The following is a 20413-nucleotide window of genomic DNA, read 5'->3' on the forward strand; positions in this document are numbered from 1 at the left end:
AACAGCCCCACCTGAATCAATTAATGATGAGCTGCCAGCAAAGGTCAGTAGACAACAGAAAACGGATGCATAGTACTAGGAGTCAAGGTGAAATGCATTGATTGGACCAGACCATGCCCAGACCATGTCACAAAGCCCAACATTGTAGAAGACTCAAAACAGGCTTATAACTCTGCTCTCTATGTCATGAGTAAAATTTTGGAATACACACCAAGAGGCCATTACAAATTCAGAAATCTGTTCCCAAGGACTCATTAACAACTGGAACTGAGGACCTCAGATATTTTCCCAAGGAAAGCATCAGCAAGAATAAACCAAATAGGCTAATGTTCAGAAGGTATGACCAACAGCTGCTTCTCCCACCCAAAAATGTCTGTCTTATTTTTGTGACAAAGGACAGTTATTTCCAACAGTGTGGGACTGATGGTTTCAGAATTCTGCCCATGTCTCCCAGACAAGCCTTAGCTGCACACAAAAGAAGGTCCAGTCTTGTCCATGATGAGCACTGTCTCCCATCTCTCTGGAACATTCTTACTACTCTTGGTGCCAAAGGCTTTCAAGAAAAAAGGTTAGTGGGCATCGGGTGTCAACCTTCTAGCACTTATGTCTTTATTTCCTCTGGGAAAATTTCAAGGAACAGCTTTGAGAGCTGAGACACCACAGCTTTGGAGGACTTCCAGGTAGAGAACAAAATGTATTCAATCCAGGTGGACGTCACCATAGTCAGAAAATTGAAATATTTTAAATCTAGCATCCTGGTGAATATATATGTTCAGGAAGAAGAGTCACCATAGGAACTCAAAGATCCAAGAAAGTACTTAAATGGCACCATATTCTAAAGAACACTATACTCTATCAAGAGATTAATAGATCAAGAAATTAACACAGAATGAACATCGTCAAAGACACAAGGGTGGATATTTCCCAAAGAATTCATGCACATAATACAGATAGAAATATTCAGCATAAATATAGTACTGTGTAAAAATACATGAGATCAAGAGTAGAATGAATGTGATTGATGATCAAATGAAGGAACTCTGAAAAGGCATCAGGAAAAGACGAACGCTAAAGTATGGAAGACAAGGGCACAAAATGTTTTCATGTCACTCACTCAAACGTCCTCACTCCAGGGGCCGCTAGAGTATCGGGTAAAGAATGGGACAGGACATTCATGCATTTGTGTTCAGGATCCCATCCATGGCCATAAATTGTTGTTAGTGCACCTAGAGCTCCTGTTGTGCTCAGACAGCTCATCTAACTGAGTTACAGCAAACTTCCTTAGGAACAGCTGGAAGTAATGGACAGTTGTTCTTTATATGTTTACAAAATATATTCTATCATTATAAAATGTCATCCTTCTTAATGGGGGCATACATTTAGATCTAGATTCTATGGAGAAGTCAGGACTGAGTGTGGTACTAAATTAGACAAATTGGCTTTTCTAAAAACTAAAGAAACCTGGAACATCCAGGGTTGAATTCCTCATGTAGTCAATCCTGGAACATTGTGGATCATACAAAGGATCAAAAACCCTGGAATTAGCCCCTTTGTTCCTCTTCTAAATGCATTAATCCAGAAGAACCATGGGACTGGGTTTACAGAGGGAACAATTTCAGATGAAAAATCACCTATTTAGAGAAATTGGACCAAGGAGAAAATAACCAGTCATGGAAGAGAAGTAAGGTTCTGTGGCCCCTGATGAAGGCAAGAACCTGCAACATGACTTGTCTGGAGGCCAGCAAGCTACAGTCTCTGTCTCTGCATCAGAAGAAAGCATCAGGCAAACTGTTCAAGTCCTTCAATTCACCTTCAATCAACTCACCCCTAGAGGGAAATTCAGGGCTGCTTCCATTAAAAGGACACACTTGTGTCAAGAGAGTCTGAGAACGAGGTGTGAAAAATGACAGGCATGAGTATTCAACACCAAGGGAAAAAAATACTTCAAATTTGAACTGCTGTAAAATTTCAGAACACCAGGAAGAGAACAGTTAATCCTAAGATGCGAAAAAGAGGCCACATGAAACAATCTTCCTATCTTCACTCAGAATGGTATATGGAGAAAGAGGGCTAGGGCCCCACAAGGAAGACTAAGGCCATAACCTCCTAAAATTGTAACCACTTGAGATTTTGAACATCTAAATAATGTTGAGCATTTAAAAAATATATCCATGGAGTAGCCAGCAATGGTGAATAATAGTTTACTCAAAGCAAGAAGATGGAAAATGGACATTTGAAATGCCTTTCCCCGCCAAAGATTCCTGAGTCAGATCTAAAGTTCTGCAGGTGTCTGAGCATCAAGAGGAGAGGGAAGCCTTGAACAGAATTTGTAGGGAGCAACACTTTTGTAACCACAGAATTTTCCTGCTTTATACTCTTATTCCTCCTTTACCCTCACACCCCAACAAGATAATCAGGGCTGGTTCCATTAAGAATACACACCTGTAACAATACCTCCAGGAAATTATTTTAGGAGCTCAACCTAAGACCATCAGGGTGGATAGAAAGTGCTTTCTCAGAGGTAAGGTCTATCAGTAGGCCAGTCCTGCACACAGCATGGGCATTCTGGGACTGAACCTCAGTCCTTCACCCCCTCCCCCGCCCAAGGAACCCCATGCCACAGATAGCTGAACTCCTGCCACTTAAGAGCCATGGGTGTGGGTGTCTAGGGGAGAAGATCTAGTTGACCTGGGCCCATGATAAACACTGCCCATGTAATCGACATTCACTGAGAACTGAATACATATAAATTGGAGCAGTCATCTCCTCTAGGGCAGATGTATAATAAGACAACTAACCAGGACCACTCCAAATATGCAAAAAGTTAGGACCCTTTTTAGAAATGTAGGAACAAGAATATCAGGCAGATAAAGTTAAAGACCAAGTTTGTGTCTATCAAGGGCTCAGATGGTGGGCATTACCCCACCCACCCCAAAAGACCTGTATACAGAAGTCAAAACAACATAGTTTGCAAAAGACTCTTTAGAGCATCAGAGCACACACCCTGGGTTAGATTCTGTCAATAAGAGGTGGTAAAGAGGGAAGAGATATGGGAACATATGTATATGTATAACTGATTCACTTTGTTATAAAGCAGAAACTAACACACCATTGTAAAGCAATTATACCCCAATAAAGGTGTTAAAAGAAAAAAGAAAAAAAAATAATGGGAGGTGAAGGAGAAGGTGGAAGTTTAGAGGACAGATTCCAATCTTTCCTTTCCAAATAGCACACATGGTTGCAATGCCATTTAATTCCAGCAAGAAAACAAGGCAATGAACCTCCACTCACTGCCTGGGCAGCAGGAAGCCCCTCCTAGATGGGGCTGTTTCTCTTCCTAACACTGTGATGCATTCAATTCCAGCTTGCAAATGATGTCTGAAAACCAACATCTTGGGGTACAGGGTAATGAGTGGGTGCTGTGGAGGCACGAGCACAGACTATAGTATGTTCCCCTGAATTGGAGGTGATAACACCCTAACTCCACCTCTAGGACCATCTTCTCCCGTCAAACGTGGCTCAGGGTCATGTATAGGAAGCAGCTCTTTGCTGGGATGGACTAGCCCAATGGACACCTTTTAGAAAATGCTCCAGCAAGAATGCGCAAGGGACACTCTTCTGCTTTAGCTCTGCCAGCCCTAGAAGGGTTCAATCTTAGCCTCAGTCAATAACAAGGATAATGGAGGACAAGGTGATTCCACATCCATTAAAGAGCATGACCTGAAGGTCAGTCATCACTTCCACTTACATCCAAGGTCCAGTACATGGCTAAGTGACAACAGCTAACTGAAATGAGACATGGAAATCATCTTTGTTCAGACTGAGTCACGAGGAACTCAGGTGGGCCTGTCAGATAAGCTATAGGAAGAATACAAGCTCCTTCTCTATGGCCCCTCCTCAGGACAGTGACCTGTAAGGTCTGCTCTTGGATCAGGCAGCACAGGTCAGGTTACCTCCCAAGTACAAATCCAACTGTCAACAAAGCACACAATGGCCGTCCCATCTTCCAGTCATGCCCAATTTTTAAAGGTTTCATTCAAAAGATACTCTAAGATTTAGGGGGAGGGGTGTAAGCCCCACACACTCCTCAATGGGGGAGAGGAGTGTTTGAGGGAAGAAGAGAACAGGTGTCCTCACCAGTCCTACTTCTCCCCAAAAGCCAGTTTCCTTCTTCTAAACTATGACATTTTCATGCAAGTTAGTTTGGGGGCGGGCAAGATAGCTATGGACAAGGGAGAATTGCAGGAACAACTTTCAGCAAGTATCTGAACAGCACACCATTCCTCAACTTCTATACCGTGGAAGCTCCTAAGAAGACAGAAGAAATATCACCACGGTCCCTGCACACAACCAAAAAAGGCAACCCTACAAACACCCGATTTTATCCAGGTAACATCAATTTCAGACTTCTGATCTCCAAAACTGTTAAATAGAACTGGTTTTGATTTAAGCCAAAACTTGGTCATTTGTTACAGGAGCAATTAGGAATTAATATAGTACTGTTCGAAATTCTTACTTCAGTTTTTGTATTCAAGGAAATGCAGTGCTAACTCACTGGGATTTACTTTATATTTCAAATAATAGGACTTATAACTATTCTTTCCTTGGCAGCACTGATCAACCGACAATAGCTATAAAAATAGCAATTTATCCTTCCTTTGGTACTGAAAAGATTATGAACAATGTTCATTTAATTTAAACTCCTAATGTAGAAGCAGAAATGCCTTTGAAGACTTCGATTATTAAAGCTTATCCAAGAAAAAGTAAATATGGAATATCCAGATCTCCCATGAAAAAAATCAAGTATACATTTAAAACCTTCCCACGAAGTATTCTCTGGGCCCAGATAACTCACTTCCTGTATTCTCCATGAGATCAGACAGAAATATACCAATCACGTGAAAATTACACCAGGTAAAAGAAAAAAGTCAATTTCTCCAAATAGCTCTCTTCCCTGACAAGCAAGTGGGTTGATGAATATGCTGGTCCCATTCTCAACTTCTCTAGCAAGTTGTTTCTGAAAACCAGCTTTGCACCTTCTCTACCTTCCCTTTGGAGAGTCATCCTAAGACCCTCTGGTTATCTCAAAGAAACACCACCAAGTAAAACCTATGTGGACTGAAATGAAGAAAAAAAAAACCTCTCCCTTCACAGGGGCCTCCACATGCAGGGTGGAAGTACATATTTTCAGGCTTTTGGGTTCAGGATTTCCTCCATGGTCTTGACATGCGATTTGAAAACTTATGAACCTACATTCTCTGTCAGAGTCACTACAACCAATGGGAAAGAAATGCACAGATGAAAGAGTCTATCGTCTGACGGTTCCACCACTTTAAGATGCTGAACTTAGAGCATCAGTCTTCATCACACTGCCGTGGGGTCCTCCTTCCAACGTTTATCATCTTGTTACTAACAGTCCAGGTACGTCAGCCTTGGGGGCAAGACTGGATAAGCCCAGGCTTCCAGTACACACTGCCAATGTAATTAGCATGGACTTGTCCAGGAAGAAATTAAAACTAAACTCTCTTTTTCAGCATCCAGAAAGTGAGACCCTTGCCTGGTCAATCTCAAGTACTCTGGAAGGGAAGAACCCTATTTCTGAGACATACAGAAGAAGAGAATCAGGCAGAAAAGTTGAAGATGTCCTAGGCTGTGACATGGAAGGATTGGCAGGATGAGGGTCAAACAAAACCTTCATAGACACCTGTGGGAATGTCAAAGCCTTAGCAGCCTTCACCTTGGTCCATCAGCACAGTGTCTAAACCACTGTGACACTGGGTTAGACACTGTAGAGAAGGCGGCAGGACAAGAGTTTCAAACACACCTCACCCCTGTTTCCGATTCAATCCTGGAGTTTCAAAAGAAAAGGTAGCGTTTCTCAGGCCAGGCTTGATTAGAATTCATGGTACTAAATATAATTCCCAGAGTTGGAGTTTAAGTACTTCCCTCCACCAAAAAAAAATAAAAAAAAAGAAATTCTACCAATAAAATTTATACAATTAAAAAAAAAACCCAGATGGATCATATTTAAAAGAGAAGTAGACATTTCTTAGAAACTCAAGTTCTGAAAAGGGTCATTTACCAAACTTAAGGGTAATAGAACAGTTAGATAGTACTGTACCCTAAGTGATAGGAATATAACAAATTGTGTACCATTAGAAATGCAGTAATTGATATATTAAAATATTCATACAGGAATGGAAACCTAAAATCTCAGTATCCACTTCATTGTGATACAGGAAAGAGATATTGTAGATGTTTGTCATGGAATGTTTCTTAGAAAATTCATTATATCCAAGCCAGATTGAATTTTAGATAAAACAAGAACACAGTGTTATGTCATGGATGGAAAAGAATATTTATAAAGACAAACAAAACCACTTACAGGATCCAATGAAAGTAAATGAATCTCCAGTAATCAGAATTCTGAGGTATTTGATTCTGGCAGACATCACTGAGAGGCAATGATGGGACAAGACATAAATGAGATTAGAGGTCTATAAAGAACCTCTTCTCAGGAGAGGGAAAAAGACACCATAATAAGAGTATGAATGTCAGAGACATGAGCTATGGAATCAGAATAGCCTTGCTTCATGTGGTCTGAGGTTTGACATTCTTCTTGAGTGGTAAGCGTGGCAGAGACTGGTGACATCCTCTACACCCCTTCTTTGAGCACAACACAGCAGTGAGATGATATTTTAGATGCAAGGAGACATTATATTTTGGAGATACACAAACAAAAATCTCTCCCACCTTTCCTGGCAAGCTGGGAGCTCTTTCTCCTGAATGTGGCTCTTCTTAGACCACCTTTGAGACACCATTTATTCCACGTGTGTGACCAGTGGCTGAAAGACAATATATCCTGGGTCACATGAGAAAAAGTGCTCTGTGGGGACCATACACACAATGATAGGTCCCTGATCTGGGTGTTAAGGACATCATCTTCAACCTCTGGCATCCTCTTCTCCCTTCAAATGTAGCTCAGGGTTATGAATGGGAGAACAGATCTTTGCTGGGATGTCTTAGTCAAATGGACATCTCTTAGAAAACCCATCAGCGAGAATGGTCACAGCACATTCCTATGCTTCTGCCATTCTTAGACAGAGTCACTTCTAGCCTAGTCAGTAAGGAGGACACCAGAAGGAGGAGAAAATACAACATTCTTTTAAAAGAATCTTGAAGATCAGAGAAGTTTGCTCAATCCCATGCCCAGACACTCTTTAAATGACCCCAGCTAACTGAGGACAACAGGAACTTAAACTTCATACAAGGTGACTCATGAGGAATGTACATGATGACCCTCTAAGTTATAGAAGTAGTCCTGCTTTACTGTGACCCTCTATCTAGGACAGCTTGATGTACAGCTGTCTTCTCAATTAGGTAGCATAGGGAAGTTTAGAAAAAAGAGGCTCAACACAAACCCGCTGAGGATAAACCACCACTCCACTGTCATCTTTCCACTGAAACATACCTTTTTAAAAAGTTTCATTCTGGGACTTCCTTGGTGGTGCAGTGGTTAAGAATCCGCCTGCCAATGCAGGGGACACGGGTTCAATCCCTCGTCCAGGAAGATCCCACATGCTGTGGAACAACTAAGCCCATGCACCACAACTACTGAGCCTGCGCTCTAGACCCCACGAGCCACAACTACTGAGCCTGCATGTCACAACTACTGAGGCCCGCACACCTAAAGCCCGCGCTCCACAGCAGGAGAAGCCACCGCAGTGAGGAGCCTGCTCACTGCAATGAAGAGTAGCCCCAGCTCGCTGCAACTAGAGAAAGCCTGCGCCCAGCATCAAAGACCCAATGCAGCCAAAAATAAAATAAATAAATTTATAAAAAAAAATATGTACTATGTGAAGACAATTTTAAAAAATAAATAAAAAATAAAAAGTTTCACTCTAAGCTAGTCTGCTAGGATTTGGGGGTAAGGAATATATCTTTATCTTCCAGTTTGGTGGAAGATTGCTCTGGAAACATAAAATAGGAAGTACTTCTCTTCGATACTGTCTTCTAAAGATACAATTTACTCTCCAACTCAACATTACTTTCCCTCAAATATGGACGTGGTGGGAGTGGGCGGTGATCATCATAAGGTATCTTATTCAGGAAAGAATCCTAGAAAGAATTCAGCTCTTCATGGTAAACAACCTAGACTACACACATAAAATTCTCCATATTTTATTTATGGGGATCCTTGTGGGACAGAGGGAACAATGTCAAGGTCATACCTATAATAGAACAGCCACATCAAAATGGAAGGGAAAATGTATGGTTTAGCATTGGTGCTAAACTCTTGCTTTATGAATGGTTGAAGTCAGCATGACGTCCTCCTTATTCTAGATGATGGGAAGAAATGGAAAAAACTCAAGTCCCATTGGAGATTAATGTTCTGAAATAGTTGTAATGGAAATTAACCACATCATGAGTAATTTTTCAAAATAGTGGATCTCCTCTAACTGATGACATATCCCCAAAAAAGAACAGGGTCTAAGTTCTGGAATTCCACATGTGAGCCCGTGAGATTATCCAGCATGAGTTGATGTCATCTTGTTTATCTAAGCCAAGGGGAAATTAACCCTCTATAGTGTTTCAAAATATAAAGTTGATCAGTCTTCTGTCTCAACCAGTAGAAATAAGGACCAAGGTCTTAAAGGCCAGAAGTCATTATATTACATCAGAGTAAACAGAATGTAGTTATGGACTCAGCTGCCTGAGAGACAGCAGGAAAATTAGATTTATTCAGGTTGACTCTGGGAACTCATGGGCCCCTTCAAGACAAGTCATGGGAACACAGGATCCTCTCTGCAAACCCCTCCTCACATCAACTACCTACATATCCTTCATCTGGATCAGGCAGTACAGGGCAGGTTAGTTTAAAAGGACGCCTGAGCAGAAGTCCACCCAGGGAACAAAAAACCCACATAGTGGCCATCAGATGTACGGGGAAGGATATAGCCCCGTTTTTCACTGTGTGGTTATTACACTCATCTAGAGCAGGAATTGCAGAAGATGGTATTTGTAAGGAGACCAGAGAGAGATTTACCTTTCTCTTCATCTACCTATATTCATGCAAGATAGGAGGTGGGATGAAGTGAGAGAGTGGCATGGACATACATACACTACCAAATGTGAAATAGATAGCTAGTGGGAAGCAGCCGCATAGCACAGGGAGATCAGCTTGGTGCTTTGTGACCACCTAGAGGGGTGGGATAGGGAGGGTGGGAGGGAGATGCAAGAGGGAGGGGATATGGGGATATATGTTTACGTATAGCTGATTCACTTTGTTATAAAGCAGAAACTAACACACCATTGTAAAGCAATTATACTCCAATAAAGATGTTAAAAAAAAAAAAGATAGGAGGTAGAGTGGTCATCATAAGCTCTTTGACAAAGGAATTCTAAGACCAACCAACCAACCAACCAGGAACTAAAAGCAACAAAATTCTCCATATAATTCATGGAGGACCCTAATGAAACAATGTTGATGTTGCCAAAATACATTCAACATTAAAGAGTGAAGGCAGATGAGGAGGAGAAGCTATATCCACATGAGAAGGAAAAATCACTAGCACTAACTTGTCATTATATGAGGGGTTGAGTCCCAGTGAAGGGCTCCCTGTGCAGTTATAATCACAAACACGAGGGCAGTGTCACCCAGCTCACTCCGCACATCAACAGCTCTGGGCTCCTGGGGTAGGTTAGACAGAGCAAGGTTTTAGGGAAGGGTGCTAGGTTCTGTTGCTCTATAGCAAAGTACCACCTACTTAGTGGCTAAAACCAACACTCATTCATTATATCACTGTTTCTGGAGCTCAGACATCTGGGCACAGCTTAACTGGGATTTCCTCAGGGTCTCACAAGAGTCAAGCAAAGGTCATAGCTGGACTGCATTCCCATATGGAAGCTTGATTAGGCAAGAGTCCACTTCCAGATCCCTCAGTTATTGGTAGAATCATTTCCTTGTGACTGTCACATTGATCAAAGCCACAACGGGGACAGTCTGCTCATACTGGAACCTCTTCCCTCAGGGAAGACTTAGGATCTCTTTAAAGAACTTAATTCGGTCAGGCCCACTAAGTATAATCTCCCTTTTGACAGCAAATACAATACTACTGATTTTAGACCCCAGTTACATTCACAAAATTCCATCAACCATGCCATACAAGATAATCTAATTATGGTCATTTTCCCTGCTAAGAAGATCTTTAGTTAGCCAGTGACAGTGGTGAAAATCACATTTTCTGCTACCCAAGGGAAAAAAAAAAAGGCACAGGATATGTGATGTAAGAATGTTGTGACTCAGTCCACAGGACAGAAAATTGAGGCAGACAGAAACTTAGAAGTGACCCAGCTGAATTAACTATTGCACTCCCAAAGGAATCACATCAGCAAAGTCAAAGTGTGCCCTGATGTAGGAAGGTACCTGCCAAATGATGTGTCTTAAGGCCAGCAAGCCACAGACACTGTCCCTGCATCAGATGAAAGCATCAGGGAAGGAGTTTTCCTAACTGGTCAAGTCCATGGTGCTGGGAAAACTGGACAGCTACATGTAAAAGAATGAAATTAGAACATTCCCTAATACCATACACAAAAATAAAGTCAAAATGGATTAAAGACCTAAATGTAAGGTCAGACACTATAAAACCCTTAGAGGAAAATATAGGCAGAACAGTCTATGACATAAATCACAGCAAGATCCTTTTTGACCCACCTCCTAGAGAAATGGAAATGAAAACAAAAATAAACAAATGGGACCTAATGAAACTTAAAAGCTTTTGCACAGCGAAGGAAACCATAAACAAGACAAAAAGGCAACCTTCAGAATGGGAGAAAATATTTGCAAATGAAGCAACTGACATAGGATTAATGTCCAAAATTTACAAGCAGTTCATGCAGCTCAATATCAAAAAAACAAACAACCTGATCCAAACATGGGCAGAAGACCTAAATAGACATTTCTCCAAAGAAGATATACAGACTGCCAACCAACACATGAAAGGATGCTCAACATCACTAATCATTAGAGAAATGCAAATCAAAACTACAATAAGATATCATCTCACACCAGTCAGAATGGCCATCATGAAAAACTCTACGAACAAAAATGCTGGAGAGGGTGTGGAGAAAAGGGAACCCTCTTGCACTGTTGGTGGGAATGTAAATTGATACAGCCACTATGGAGAACAGTATGGAGGTTCCTTAAAAAACTAAAAATAGAACTACCATACGACCTAGCAAACCACTACTGGGCATATACCCTGAGAAAACCATAATTCAAAAAGAGTCATGTACCACAATGTTCATTGCAGCTCTATCTACAATAGCCAGGACATGGAAGCAACCTAAGTGTCCGTCGACAGATGAATGGATAAAGAAGATGTGGCACATAGATACAGTGGAATATTACTCAGCCATAAAAGGAAACAAAATTGAGATATTTGTAGTGAGGTGGATGGACATAGAGTCTGTCATACAGAGTGAAGTAAGTCAGAAAGAGAAAAACAAATACCGTATGCTAACATATCTATAGAATCTTAAAAAAAAATGGTTCTGAAGAACCTAGGGGCAGGACAGGAATAAAGACGCAGACGTAGAGAATGCACTTGAGGACACAGGGAGGGGGAAGGGTAAGCTGGGACAAAGTGAGAGAGTGGTATGGACATATATACACTACTGAATGTAAAACAGATAGCTAATGGGAAGGAGCCACATAGCACAGGGAGACCAGCTCCCTGCTTTGTTACCACCTAGAGAGCTGGGATAAGGAGGGTGGGAGGGAGACGCAAGAGGGAGGAGATATGGGGATATATGTATACGTAGAGCTGATTCACTTTCTTATAAAGCAGAAACTAACACACAATATTAAAGCAATTATACTCCAATAAAGATGTTTAAAAAAAAGAATGTATATACATATGTATAACTGAATCACTTTGCTGTACAGCAGAAATTAACACAACATTGTAAATCAACTATACTTCATAAAAAACTTTAAAAATTCTTTTGTTCCCTAAAAAACAAAAAAGAATGAAATGAATTTTATACAATTAGAAAAGTAGTAACTGACATTAAAATATTCACACATGAATGGAAACCTTAAATTTCAGCAATCAATCCACTGCAATGTAGAAAGGAAATCTATGGAAGAAATCTACAGTATCAATTTTTGGAAAACATTACATTCAAGTCAGACTAAATTTTAGATAACAGTGTTACATTCTTGGAGGGAAATGAAATATATTTGGAAAGAAAACAAAATTACCCAAAGAAGTAGAATGAGAGCAAATGAATCACCAGTAATCAGAATTCTAAGGTATTTGATTCTGGCAGACAACTGAGAGGCAAGATGGGGACAATTCTGAATAAGAAGAGGAATCTACAAGGAGTCTCTTCTCAGGAGAGGAAAAAGACACCATCACAAAAAGATGAATGTCAGATATAAGCAATGGAATTGGAATAGACTTACTGTACTAGGACTAGTCTGTACTTTTCCTGCTTAGTGGAAAACCTAGGAACATTGTCATTCTTCTGGAATAGGTGGAGATGTCAGCAGAGGCTGGGGTACTGTGACATCCTATAGAATTTTTGTTTAACACAATACAGCAGTGAGATATTTTACTTTAAAGGAGACATTACGTCTAAAATTTAAGATTTACAGGAAACAAGCAAGGCAAATCTCCCTACCTTTCTCGGCACACCTAGAGCCTTCTCTCCTGATGTGGCTATTCTCAGGCTAACTCAGAGCCACTATCCACTCCACCCTGTGGCCAGTGGCTGACGACGATCCATCCTGGGTCCTATGAGAATGAGTTTTCTGTAGGAACAGATAGATACATTCAATGACAGGTCCCTGATCTGCTATTAAGGACAATCTTCTACCTCTACAACCGTCTTCTCCCTTCGAATGTAGTTTATGGGAGAGTAGATCTTTGCTGGGATGTCTTAGTCAAATGGACATCTCTTAGAAAACCCACCAGCAGAAATGTTCAAGACACACTCCTCTACTTTTGCTCCACCATTGCTATAAGGGATCACACATATTGCCTGGTCAGTAAGGAGGACATTGGACGAGAGAGGTGAGACCATTAAAGGAATAAAATCTTCATAATGGAGGTCAACAATTAGATGAAGAAAATTCAGATCTTAAGAAAGAAACAGAGAAAATTAAAAGAAATATTTCAAGAATACTCTGAAAAATAAAGGGCATGAGTATTCAACACCAAGGGAAAAAAAATACTTCAAATTTGTGTTGCTGTGAAATTTTAGAATACCAAGAATAAGAGAAAAGTTAATGCCAAAATAAGGGAAAAGACTACATGAAACATACTTTCAATCTTCAGACAATGGCATAGAAAGATGGCTAGGACCATGCCAAAAAGACTCTAAGGCTATATCCTCCTATAACATAGGAGGATAAAATAGCCTCCTATAAAATAACCCCCTGAGATTTTTACCCTCTAAAGAACATTGTTGAGCATGTAAGAACATATCCACTGAGATGCTGGCAATGGTAAATGATTCTTTACCCAAAGCAGTAACAAGGAAAATGGACTTTTGAAATGCCTTTCTCCACCAAGGTTTCCTGAGACAGGTCTGAAGCTCTTCCCTCAAGAGAGGGAAGCCTTGAACGGAATGTGTGGAGAGCAGCACTTCTGTAACATTTTAGGTTGTCACTGCCCTGAATGACTGAAGAAACAGAGGTAATTCTCTCTAGAGACAGAATGTTTCCATTTTCACTCATCCCCCTGTTCTCCAAAGAGGCCCTTAGAGGGTGGTTCAGGACCCTCTGGCATTTCTGCCCAGTGTCCCCTCCAGGACACTAGGCAGGTGACAAGCACCTATGGACCTTGCTATTCTTGGCAGCTCATCTGTACATTCTGAGGTTATGACAGAAGACTTCATGAGGAGGAGCAAGGTGCAAGTGAGGAGACCCATGTAAATTATGCTGTAGGAAATATGTATGTGGATAAGCATCTCCAAGCTAATTGAGAATGTTAGTATCTTATATATTCAGACAATATAAAGGAGAAATCAGGGCCAATTTATCAAATATAGAAGGAAAGGTATACTTCAGGATCAATGGCTAGACTATTTTAAGAACTAAAAAATAAAATATGCAGTGTTGAGTTCCTGACCTAATCACTCCCAAGACATGGCTCACCCTGAGAGGATCAGGAAACCTGAAACATCTCAGTCTCTCACCTAAGGAAAGCCATTACTCAAAGAGAAGCCCAGGATAAGGCTTTTGGGTAGAGTAACTTCATGATGCAGCCCATTCACTTCTAGAAAAAAATCAGCTCAGTGGGACACTGCCCAATCAGGAAAGATGAGAAGTGGCGAGTAGTATCTACCCTGAGTTCTTCCTGGAGGCTAGGAGCCTACAGAACTGTCTACGTATCACAAGAAGAACATCTGTAGAGAATATTCCTGCTTTACCCTCTCATTTCTCATTTATGCCTTCATACCAACAAGGAAAAACCAAGGCTCATTCCATTAAGAGGACACACATATGATAATACCTCCAGGCAATCAATAGCAGCTCAACTTAAGACCATCAGGGTAAAAGGGAAGATGCTTTGTCAGAGGTGGGATCTACCAGTGGGCCAGCCCTACACACAACATGGGCATCCTGGGCCCTGAAGCCCAGCCCTTCACCACCACCCTTCAAAAGGGAGCCCATGGCACAGACGGCTGAACACCTGTGACCTAAGAACCATGAGTGTGGGTTTCTGGGGGAGAAGATCTAGATGACTCAGGCCCATAATAAATACTTCCTGTGTAATAGACATTGAGAATTTAATGGAATTTAGGTTCTTGTCTCTAAAAAACATAAGTGGATCATGTTTGAGAGAAGTAGATAGTTCTTAGAAGCTCAAGGAAGAGGAACCATTTCCAAAACTTAAAAGGTAATTTTAGATCATATTCTCCTCTAAACGACAAGAATATAGTAAAGTGTGAACTATTAGAAATTCAGTAATTGACATGTTAAGGCATTCACACAGGAATGGAAACCCAAAACCTCAGCATCCATTTCACTCTGATATAAGAAACAAATGTAATGAATTTCTCAATAAAACTATTGTGGGAGAAATCTACAATAGCTAAGTCAGATTGAATTTTAGGTAATACATCAGTGTCCTATTCCTGAATGGGAAAAAATATTTGGAAAGAAAGCAGATTAATCCCCAGTTATTGGAATCCTAACTTGACTCTGGCAGATTACAGAGGTAGAAATAGGATTGAGGCTAAGGGGATTAGAGGTCTATAAGGACTATCTTTTCAGGAGAGGGAAAAAGACACCATCACAAGAAAATGGATGTCAAACCTCAGCTATGGAATCAGAATAGCCTTGCAGCAGTAGGGCTGATCTGTACCCTTCCTCTCTAAAGGAAAACCCAGGAGCATGGCATTCTTTTGGAATTGGTGGGCATTTCTAGCAGAGATTGGATTCCCATATGACACATCCTCTAGACTTCATTTTTTTTTTTTTTTTTTTTTTTTAGCACAGCACAGCAGTGAGATGCTATTTTAGTGAAAAGGAGGCACTGTGACTAAAAGTCGAGAATCACAGGAAATAGAACAGGACAAACCAAGGTATAGTAATACTCCTCCCTGACCATGACCCTCTCTTTAGATCTGAATCTGGATCAGGCATCACAGGGAAGCTTAGAGAAAAGGTGGCCCACACAGAAAGCCACTGGGGAATAAGCCAACACAGCCCGCTCATTCTTTCTTGCAGACATGTCATTTTTTTTTTTTTTAAAAGGTGTCACTCTAGGCTAGTGTGCTGCGATTTCAGTTAAGGAGTATGTCTCTTTCTCACAACAATCACCCACTGAAGCAGAAACGAAAGTAGAAGAGGGAAATAGGTCTCCCCCCAAACTCTGCTCTCTGCAAAGAGATAACTTCCTCTCTCCTACTCTACATTAGCTTCATTCAAATTGGGTGGTGGAAGTGGTGGTCCACAATCATAAATGGTCCTCCAAAGAATAATCTCAGGAACATACAGCAATTCATGGGCATCAATTTAGACTACACACATAAAAATTCCCATATCCTATTTGTGGGGGAGATCCTCATGAGATGGCAGTAACAATGCCAAGGTCATACCAATAACAGCACAGGTAAGGTGTAACCAGGTGTGAGGGAACAGCAATGTCAAAGTGGACAGTAAAACATATGATGTATCCCTAGTTCTAATGTCTTGCTGTACAAGTGCTCAGGTCAACGTGCAGTCTTCAACCATCTATGATGAGAAGGAGAGGATAAGAAAACTTTGAAATCACATTGGAGTGTAATTCTCTGAAAATATTTGCAATGGAAACTAACCACATGTGTAATTTCTCAAAATAGAGGGTCACCTCTACCTGATGACCCATATCAGGTAATACACAATTAAGTACTGGGAACCCACCTGTGGACCCATGAGATTATCCAGGACCAGCTGCTATCATCTTGCTTTCCTAAGCCAAGGGAGAATTAACTTTCCATCCTGAGTGTTTCAAAATAAAGGTGACTAGTCTCAGTAGAATCAAGGAACAAGATTCTGAAAGTCAGATGTCACTATTGTTTACATACGAGAACCCCAGAGTAGGCAGAACTTACTTATGTAACCAAGTTGAATAAATCAGCTTTATATCAAGTGACCCCAGGGATACATAGGCCCCTGTAAGGGAAGTTTGGGAATACAGGCTCCTCTCTGTTGACCTTTCATCAGTCCAGATGCCTCCACAGTCTTCTCCTGGATCAGGCATCACAGGGCATATTAACTAAAGGGGGCCAAAGCAGAAATCCAACTGGGAAACAAGACACCACAGATCTGTCATTAGATTTAAGGTGGAGGCACACATCCCTCATTTCTACTTCAGTGGAGGATTGTTGCTCTTATGGAGAGGACGAAATTGGTCTCTTCACAAACACGCTCTTCTACAAAAAGAATTTATCCTCTCCTCATCTACATTATATTTTTGCAAAACGGTGAGAGAAGGAATGTCATCATGAACTATCTCTGGCCAAGGAAGAATTACAAGAACAAACTACCAACCAGAATCTAAAAGTGTAAATATCTTCATATGCTGTTTCATGGAGGACCCTAATGAGACAATGGTGATGTCTCCAAGGAACCTCCAACAACAAAGAGCAGGTAGGGAGAAAACAGTTAAGAGGAGCTACATTAAAATGACAAAGAAAAAGATGATTTATCAGTCGTGCTAACTTGCCATTGTATAGGTGGTTGAGGTCCCGATGACCTGTCCAACAATCTAAGTTGGTAGAGAAAAAGAAAGCTCTTAAGTCTCAGGAGAGGTTATACATTAAGAAAGTCTAGAGCAGAATATAACACCCTTCTGGGTTGTCTACTTAATTAACTGGTGCTCAACAGCCAGTGGCACATGCAGCAAATGCACAGAGCTTAAATTATCACCCTACCTATGGGCCATGGTATTAAACAAAACCGAATGGCATCATCTTACTGCTCAGAACAGACCCATGTCTACCAAGCAGTCTCCAGATGCTTGGTGACTAGAGGATGCAATGAAGAAAAGCTCAGTTCTCTCAGAAGCCAGCAGGGATTTTCCCACAATGAATTCCTCCCTGATTGAGATGAGACCATTTGAGAAGAACAATCCTGAAAATTCCTGTCTAACATTTTCCATCTTTGGGTGACACACAATCTGTTGGATGTCCTCTAAGCCTAGGTTTTCCCCAAAATAACTTACAGACCCCCTTTTAGTCAGGTACTTAACAGTCACAGGAATATGAGCATTTCAGAAACCCTCCTGGGGCTGTGGGTTAGTGATAATGTTTGGGGTAGGTGACTGTGAATGAACTCTCTGCTCCCACATCTTCCTGAAAGACCCATGGTCTTTCATACCCATCTCCGCTTTGGACAGAGACACAGGAACTCTTCCTTCTGATAAATTTCAGAGAACAAGATGGGTGTGGTTACAACCTTCCAGTTAGTTATGACTTTAAGATTTTCTTCTACCTATACAAGACTAACTTTCTATTCTCAATGTGATACAATATCAAGGTGACCAGTCACAAGCAGGAGGACCAAGGAACAATAGACAAGTGATGATGAAGATAAAAGAGCCAGAATAAAAGTAGTCTGAATGTGCTCCCATCCTTGGATGGGCAATGGTGAGCTGCCAGCAAAGTCAATATGACAAACAAAACTGGAGCATCTTATTTTGAGCCAATGTGGACTCCATTCATCACAACAACCCAACCATTGAAGACAGACACAGAACTCTGCTAAGGAAGGAGGAAAAGTTTGGAATACACACAGAATGCAATTACACACTCAGAAGTCTGTTCCAACAATAATGATGAGCAACTTCATTCCCCCTTACAAAATTGTCAAGGCTGAATTGATCTTTCAGGGTAGTCATGACACAGAGCATCCCAGACTCACAATGGGTTCATCCCTGAGGACCAAGTAGACTCACTAAGTCCAGTGGTTGAATTCTCACCTGCTTTACTACTAGAATAAGATACGGAACTCCTCAGCCTTCACAAGCTGCCCAGTGAGGTCCCGGCTTCACAGGCACTTGTCGGTCAGCAGAGCTGCCAGGACAAACAAAACCCTTCACCCTGTACATTGACAGCAGCAAAACTGGGGAAAAGCTTTAGCATTATTTTCCTCTTATTAGGTATAGTATCCCCCATGAGCTCTGATTCAATCACCACAGAAAACATCACCAGGAATAAGCCAGAAATGAGCTAACGCTCAGAAAGCATGACCAACAGCTGTGTCTCCCAAGCAGAAACTATCTGATCAGTTTGGGGCAAAGAGTCAGATATTCCCAGCAGTTTGACACCATGAAACTATGACAGCTTCAGAACTGTTCCCTGTCTCAGAGACAGGACCTGGCTTCCCAGAGGAGAAGGCATAATGTTGCCTATGATGAGCACTGTCCCCCACCTGCCTGGGACATTCATGTTACTACTGGAAATGCCAGAGGCACTCAGAAAAACTACAGAGGGCATCCGGGGCCAAGCTTCTGGCATTTAGGTCTCTGTATCCTGTGGGGAAAATTGAAGGAGCAGCTCCTAAGACATCACATCTTCTGAGGACATCCAGATACCATACAGTTTGACATTCAACCCAGGTGGACCTCTGACAAGTATATCTCAAGCCTCTTAGCCAATATATATGTTCAGGCAGGAGAGTCACCACAAGAATTCACAGGACAAAAAAAGTCACCTAAAAGATGCTGTCTTTAAGAAATCTGAACCTATTATTGTCAATGAAGAGAATTAAACAAATATCAAGAGACTTAACAACAAGTTCATTTCTTCAAAGATATAGAAGCTGATTAGTCAAATAAAGTGTGAATAGGAAGTCATAAAACATGGAAATATTTAGCATGAAATATAGTACTGGTGCAAAAGTATATGGGATAAAGACAATCAACATGGCTGTAGATCAGATGAAACTTTTCCAGAGGCATCAAGAAACTACAAAGTCTAGAATGTAGAAGACAAAGGGCCAGAATTTATTCATTTCAATCACTCAGACATCCTACATCTCAGGGGCCCCTCCCAGTGCACTATAGAGGGAAGTATAAGACTTTCAGGCATTTGGATTCAGGGTCCCCTCCATGGCCCTGAACGTGTGGTTCGAATACCTATGGACCCTGCTGTGCTTGGACAGCTCATCCAACTGTCTGGGTGAATGAAAACATGTGAAGAAATGGTAGTAGGTAAGACAACACTTCTTTTCTACACTATATATTTAGAAAATTTATTTCCTTCAATATAAGATCCATGTTAACTGGAAGGCAGGTTTTGATCCAGATTTAATGGAGAACTCAGGACATCAAAATAATTGGCATTTGTGAGGACTGAAAAGAGACCTGGAAGATCCACTGTTGAATTCCTGATCTATTCACTCCTAAAGCATGCTGGACCACTCACAGGATGGGCAATCACTAAAATCTAGCTTATTCTCTCTTCCTGGAAAACCCTTAATCTGGAAGGATTGTGGGATTAAGCCTTTCAGATGGAACCATTTTTAACATGGAACCCATCAACTTTGACAGGAGGCACAACAACGGAAAAGCACCCAGTCAGGAAAGATAATGAAGAGTGACATCTGTCATGAGCACCTACCAGTTGATTGGTCTGGATGCCATGAGGCTAGAAACCTTGATTTGGGTTCACAGGAGAGCATCAAGCCAGGAGTTCTCGTAGTTGGACAAATCCCTCAATTCACCTTCAACCAACTCACCCCAATGAGGAAACTCAGGGCTGGTTCCATAAAGGCACACCTCTGTCAAGACCTCCAGGCAACCACATTTGAAGATCTTAGGATCTCAACATAAGATCAGGGCAGAGGGGAAAGTGCTTTCCTTGTCTGTCACAGAAGGGAACTATAAGAGGCTCAGCCCTGCACATAGCCCAGACA

General features: G+C 41.2%; 1 long non-coding RNA gene across 2 annotated transcripts in view; it reads right to left on the reverse strand.

Moving 5' to 3' along the window:
• LOC132519952 (uncharacterized) overlaps positions 1-20413 on the reverse strand; it is an 81456-nt gene that overhangs the window by 12851 nt on the left and 48192 nt on the right. The window contains exon 2 of one of the 2 annotated variants that reach the window (XR_009540391.1): positions 12688-12817. The exons of the other annotated variant lie outside the window; for it this stretch is intronic. This is a non-coding gene — a long non-coding RNA (uncharacterized LOC132519952). The remainder of the gene's footprint in view (positions 1-12687; positions 12818-20413) is intronic. 2 annotated transcript variants of the gene reach the window in all.

The sequence above is a fragment of the Lagenorhynchus albirostris genome, chromosome 4 (genome assembly GCF_949774975.1).
Source record: "Lagenorhynchus albirostris chromosome 4, mLagAlb1.1, whole genome shotgun sequence".
In the NCBI taxonomy this organism is placed as follows: domain Eukaryota; kingdom Metazoa; phylum Chordata; class Mammalia; order Artiodactyla; family Delphinidae; genus Lagenorhynchus; species Lagenorhynchus albirostris.